General features: G+C 63.2%; 1 protein-coding gene across 7 annotated transcripts in view; it reads right to left on the bottom strand.

Annotated features, from left to right (window-relative positions):
- Positions 1-1963, bottom strand: part of LOC138843228 (dynein regulatory complex subunit 3) — a 33515-nt gene extending 31552 nt beyond the window's left edge. For 2 of the 7 annotated variants that reach the window (XM_089317084.1, XM_089317081.1), the window contains exons 1-2: positions 1492-1963; positions 459-569 (exon numbers count right to left, since the gene is read on the bottom strand). The gene's annotated coding sequence lies outside the window, so the exon portion shown is untranslated. The remainder of the gene's footprint in view (positions 1-458; positions 570-1491) is intronic. The other 5 variants (XM_089317082.1, XM_089317085.1, XM_089317087.1 and 2 more) reach the window with 5 other exon arrangements.
- Between the last annotated feature and the right edge of the window lie 4037 nt (positions 1964-6000).

A 6000-nucleotide genomic window follows, 5' to 3' on the forward strand; every position in this document is an offset into this window, starting at 1 on the left:
CCTGCTTCCCCAGGCCATTAGCAGGGAGCTGGATCGGAAGTGGAGCAGCTGGGTCTCGAACCAGCACCCATATGGGATGCCAGCACTATAGGCCAGGGCATTAACCCGCTATGCCACAGCGCCGGCCCCTGGACTTTAATAATTCTAAGAAGCACATTCCAGCTACAGTACTGAGAACCCCAAGAGGAGTGAGGTTGGTGACAACCGAGGTGGGGGTCACACTTGAGAGCTCCCTGGGGACTCGATTTACACATAGGACGAACCCCAGTTTCCAGGTAAGAAATGGACCCATCTTCCTAAGCATGGCTCAGCTGTACCCAGGGTTCCAGACACTCTCACTGCCACCGTGCACAAGGTTTCTCACAGCTGTCCCAGGTCAGGGATGAGGCCCGAACAGCCCTGTGCTGTGGGGATACAGTCAGTAATTCCCCACCCAGGCCGGGTCCCCGCCGACTTGCCTGTCAGTGGCGTCAGTGAGCCCAGAGTTAGGCGGCAGAGACAGCAGCTTCAAGTCCGACGCTGCTGCGACCTGAAGAGCCTCTTCGCCGGGAAGCAGGTGCAGCAGTTTCCTGGGAAACAGGAACCGTGGGCCAATCGGCTCTGCGACGCACAGTTCCCAGTGCCCATGAATTACTAAGGAGGGGAGCAGCCACTAACAGGGTTTGCGTGGACTCTGCGCACACGCACTATTGAATTACACGCCAGCTCTGCAGGCCGGGACACGGCACAGGGTTCAGATACGCGGTGGAGGGGAAGAAGGTACTTGGCCAAGGTCACACAGTGGAGTTACTAACAGGGACGACCCTGCATTCCCAGCCAAAGCCAAGGGAGAATGATCACACAGACGTGCAGAGGTTGACGATGACAGCCGGAACCTGGAGGAATGATCAGCAGACAGGAGAGCAAGCACACTGTGTATGGAAAGGTTTAAGGGGCTGGCGCTGTGGCGCAGCAGGTTAATGCCCTGGCCTGATGTGCCAGCATCTCATATGGACGCCGGTTCTAGTCCCGGCTGCTCCTCTTCTAATCCAGCTCTCTGCTACGGCCTGGGACAGCAGTGGAAGCTGGCCCAAGTCCCTGCACCAGCGTGGGAGACCTGGAAGAAGCTCCTGGCTCCTGGCTTCGGATTGGTGCAGCTCTGGCTGTTGTGGTCATTTGGGGAGTGGGCCAGTGAAGGGGAGACCTCTCTCTGGCTCTACCTCTAACTCTGTCTTTCAAAGAAATAAAATAAATCTTAAAAAAAAAAATCTTTTCTGGCCCTGAGCCCTTACCCTCTCCTTCCTCACCCACAGAAAGCCCAAGACTAAGTGTTGTGGCTAGCTGAAGCCAGCGTGAGGTGGCTGTCCCAGGAGCCGTGAGCTCACTTCGCAGAGGTGGGCGTGGGATTCGGCAGCCCTTAGGACACCGCTGGGGCACCCACGAATCGTGCTGGGGTGCCGGGATTCGAGTCCCGGGAGCTCCTGGCTCCCGCTTCCTGCCAACAATGCACACCTGGGAAGGGGCGGGTGCCGGCTCAAGTGCTCGCGGCCCCACCGCCCACGCGGGAGACCTGGGCTTTTGAGGTTATCTCGAGAGCACACCAGTGGACCGACCTCTCTCCCCACTGTCCGCCCCGGGTCTCCTCTCCTCTCGTCTCAGGCGCCAGCTTCCAGGCTGGGTCCGCGTAGCAACAGCGTCCCCCGGTTGCTAGGGAACCTTAAGCGCCGCCCGCTCGGTCGCTAAGGGGAAGTTAAGAGGTAGACATCCTGGGTGAAAGTGGACGCATCACGTGATCAGTTCTTGGGGCGGGGAAATCCTACCACACCAACCAGGCTTAGAGCAAACAACCGTTTACCCAATCAGCACTTTTTGTGGGCGGGGATATTCGTGGATGCACCGCCTCTCCTTGCCCCGGTTTGAGTGATTGACTCGTCCTTCATCCAATAATACTAAGGATTCTCTAGCTTGACGGACATATGGGCGAATCAACACGCAAAGCCTCTCTTTCGGAGGCGGGCCAGAGGAGGAGCCGCTACGCCTGACGGGGACTCCAGAGATCAAGCTCGCTCTCTGGCCAATCGGACGCCGCGGGGTGGGTGGGAGCTTCGCTGAGGTAGAGGCGAAGGCCAATCGGATGAGGGCTCTGTAGGCGTTGCCCAATTGAGACGTATCAAGGGGGCGTGGCCAAGGGCCCGGGGCTCGGCGTTCCTGAGCGTGGGGCGGGGGCGAGTGTCAGTCAGGTCGGGACCGCGGCTGGGGACGGCGGAGACCCGGGCGGGCAGACTGGACGCCCCGTCCGCCGCCGCGCTTTCCGTGCAAGATGGAGTTCCTCCTGGGGAATCCGTTCAGCACGCCGGTGGGACAGTGCCTCGGTAAGGCCCCATGAGCGGGGAGCGCCGGGGCGGGCGACGGCGGCGGCTGTCGAGGCTGGTGCGGACCGCGCCGGCCGCTACCGGCTGAGGGTCCCCCGCCTCCAGCCCCGCAGCATCTGTTGGCGTCGCGCCTGGGCCGGGCAGCGGGGCCAGCTCACGAGACGGGTCCGGCATCCTGGTCGCCAGGCCTCCGCTGGGCAGCGGGATGCCCTGCCAGGAGGCGCCCCTGGGGCCCAGCTCGTACTCTTGCGAGACTTCCAGCGTCCCTAGCCATCCGGGCCGGCCCTCCCTGTCCCCTCGAGGTGGTGCTACGCTGAGCGCCCGCTTCCACCCTGCCAGCCTCGCGGCCCTGCCCCCCACCCCGCCAGGACCCGCTCACCCGGCCGTCCCGGACGCCTGTCCCTCCCCGTCAGTTCCAGCAGCCCTCAGACTGGGCGTCTCCCCAGAAAATGCCCCGGGTTGCAAGACTCGCTCTTGGCGAGGCGACTCAGCCGAGCTGTAGAGGGGGTCGTGGTGGGGCGGGATGCCGGGGGGTGGCGGGGCGCTGTAGGGGTGGGGTGCCCTGTGCAGCCGGCTCATGTTCCCTGCAAGATAGGCACTGCTGAGGTCTCCCCGTTTTTTTTTTTTTTTTTTTTTTTTTTTTTTTAAGATTTATTTATTTGACAGGCACAGTTACAGACAGAGAGAGAGAGGAGAGAGAGATCCTTCATCTACTGGTTCACTTCCCAAATGGCCACAACAGCCAGCGCTGGGCCAGGCCAAAGCCAGGAGTCTGGACTCCATCCGGGTCTCCCACGTGGGTGGCAGGGGCCCAAGCGTGGGCGTGGGACTCGGCAGCCCTTAGGACACCGCTGGGCACCCACAAAATCTCTCGTGCTGGGGTGCCGGGGTTCGAGTCCCGGGAGCTCCTGGCTCCCGCTTCCTGCTAACAATGCACACCTGGGAAGGGGCGGGTGCCGGCTCAAGTGCTCGCGGCCCCACCGCCCACGCGGGAGACCTGGGCTTTTGAGGTTATCTCGAGAGCACACCAGTGGACCGACCTCTCTCCCCACTGTCCGCCCCGGGTCTCCTCTCCTCTCGTCTCAGGCGCCAGCTTCCAGGCTGGGTCCGCGTAGCAACAGCGTCCCCCGGTTGCTAGGGAACCTTAAGCGCCGCCCGCTCGGTCGCTAAGGGGAAGTTAAGAGGTAGACATCCTGGGTGAAAGTGGACGCATCACGTGATCAGTTCTTGGGGCGGGGAAATCCTACCACACCAACCAGGCTTAGAGCAAACAACCGTTTACCCAATCAGCACTTTTTGTGGGCGGGGATATTCGTGGATGCACCGCCTCTCCTTGCCCCGGTTTGAGTGATTGACTCGTCCTTCATCCAATAATACTAAGGATTCTCTAGCTTGACGGACATATGGGCGAATCAACACGCAAAGCCTCTCTTTCGGAGGCGGGCCAGAGGAGGAGCCGCTACGCCTGACGGGGACTCCAGAGATCAAGCTCGCTCTCTGGCCAATCGGACGCCGCGGGGTGGGTGGGAGCTTCGCTGAGGTAGAGGCGAAGGCCAATCGGATGAGGGCTCTGTAGGCGTTGCCCAATTGAGACGTATCAAGGGGGCGTGGCCAAGGGCCCGGGGCTCGGCGTTCCTGAGCGTGGGGCGGGGGCGAGTGTCAGTCAGGTCGGGACCGCGGCTGGGGACGGCGGAGACCCGGGCGGGCAGACTGGACGCCCCGTCCGCCGCCGCGCTTTCCGTGCAAGATGGAGTTCCTCCTGGGGAATCCGTTCAGCACGCCGGTGGGACAGTGCCTCGGTAAGGCCCCGTGAGCGGGGAGCGCCGGGGTGGGCGACGGCGGCGGCTGTCGAGGCTGGTGCGGACCGCGCCGGCCGCTACCGGCTGAGGGTCCCCCGCCTCCAGCCCCGCAGCATCTGTTGGCGTCGCGCCTGGGCCGGGCAGCGGGGCCAGCTCACGAGACGGGTCCAGCATCCTGGTCGCCAGGCCTCCGCTGGGCAGCGGGATGCCCTGCCAGGAGGCGCCCCTGGGGCCCAGCTCGTACTCTTGCGAGACTTCCAGCGTCCCTAGCCATCCGGGCCGGCCCTCCCTGTCCCCTCGAGGTGGTGCTACGCTGAGCGCCCGCTTCCACCCTGCCAGCCTCGCGGCCCTGCCCCCCACCCCGCCAGGACCCGCTCACCCGGCCGTCCCGGACGCCTGTCCCTCCCCGTCAGTTCCAGCAGCCCTCAGACTGGGCGTCTCCCCAGAAAATGCCCCGGGTTGCAAGACTCGCTCTTGGCGAGGCGACTCAGCCGAGCTGTAGAGGGGGTCGTGGTGGGGCGGGATGCCGGGGGGTGGCGGGGCGCTGTAGGGGTGGGGTGCCCTGTGCAGCCGGCTCATGTTCCCTGCAAGATAGGCACTGCTGAGGTCTCCCCGTTTGTTTTTTTTTTTTTTTTTTAAGATTTATTTATTTGACAGGCACAGTTACAGACAGAGAGAGAGAGGAGAGAGAGATCCTTCATCTACTGGTTCACTTCCCAAATGGCCACAACAGCCAGCGCTGGGCCAGGCCAAAGCCAGGAGTCTGGACTCCATCCGGGTCTCCCACGTGGGTGGCAGGGGCCCAAGCGTGGGCGTGGGACTCGGCAGCCCTTAGGACACCGCTGGGCACCCACAAAATCTCTCGTGCTGGGGTGCCGGGGTTCGAGTCCCGGGAGCTCCTGGCTCCCGCTTCCTGCTAACAATGCACACCTGGGAAGGGGCGGGTGCCGGCTCAAGTGCTCGCGGCCCCACCGCCCACGCGGGAGACCTGGGCTTTTGAGGTTATCTCGAGAGCACACCAGTGGACCGACCTCTCTCCCCACTGTCCGCCCCGGGTCTCCTCTCCTCTCGTCTCAGGCGCCAGCTTCCAGGCTGGGTCCGCGTAGCAACAGCGTCCCCCGGTTGCTAGGGAACCTTAAGCGCCGCCCGCTCGGTCGCTAAGGGGAAGTTAAGAGGTAGACATCCTGGGTGAAAGTGGACGCATCACGTGATCAGTTCTTGGGGCGGGGAAATCCTACCACACCAACCAGGCTTAGAGCAAACAACCGTTTACCCAATCAGCACTTTTTGTGGGCGGGGATATTCGTGGATGCACCGCCTCTCCTTGCCCCGGTTTGAGTGATTGACTCGTCCTTCATCCAATAATACTAAGGATTCTCTAGCTTGACGGACATATGGGCGAATCAACACGCAAAGCCTCTCTTTCGGAGGCGGGCCAGAGGAGGAGCCGCTACGTAGCGCCTGACGGGGACTCCAGAGATCAAGCTCGCTCTCTGGCCAATCGGACGCCGCGGGGTGGGTGGGAGCTTCGCTGAGGTAGAGGCGAAGGCCAATCGGATGAGGGCTCTGTAGGCGTTGCCCAATTGAGACGTATCAAGGGGGCGTGGCCAAGGGCCCGGGGCTCGGCGTTCCTGAGCGTGGGGCGGGGGCGAGTGTCAGTCAGGTCGGGACCGCGGCTGGGGACGGCGGAGACCCGGGCGGGCAGACTGGACGCCCCGTCCGCCGCCGCGCTTTCCGTGCAAGATGGAGTTCCTCCTGGGGAATCCGTTCAGCACGCCGGTGGGACAGTGCCTCGGTAAGGCCCCGTGAGCGGGGAGCGCCGGGGTGGGCGACGGCGGCGGCTGTCGAGG

Source organism: Oryctolagus cuniculus, chromosome 17, assembly GCF_051225735.1.
Source record: "Oryctolagus cuniculus isolate XC-2025 breed Fujian yellow rabbit chromosome 17, ASM5122573v1, whole genome shotgun sequence".
NCBI lineage: Eukaryota > Metazoa > Chordata > Mammalia > Lagomorpha > Leporidae > Oryctolagus > Oryctolagus cuniculus.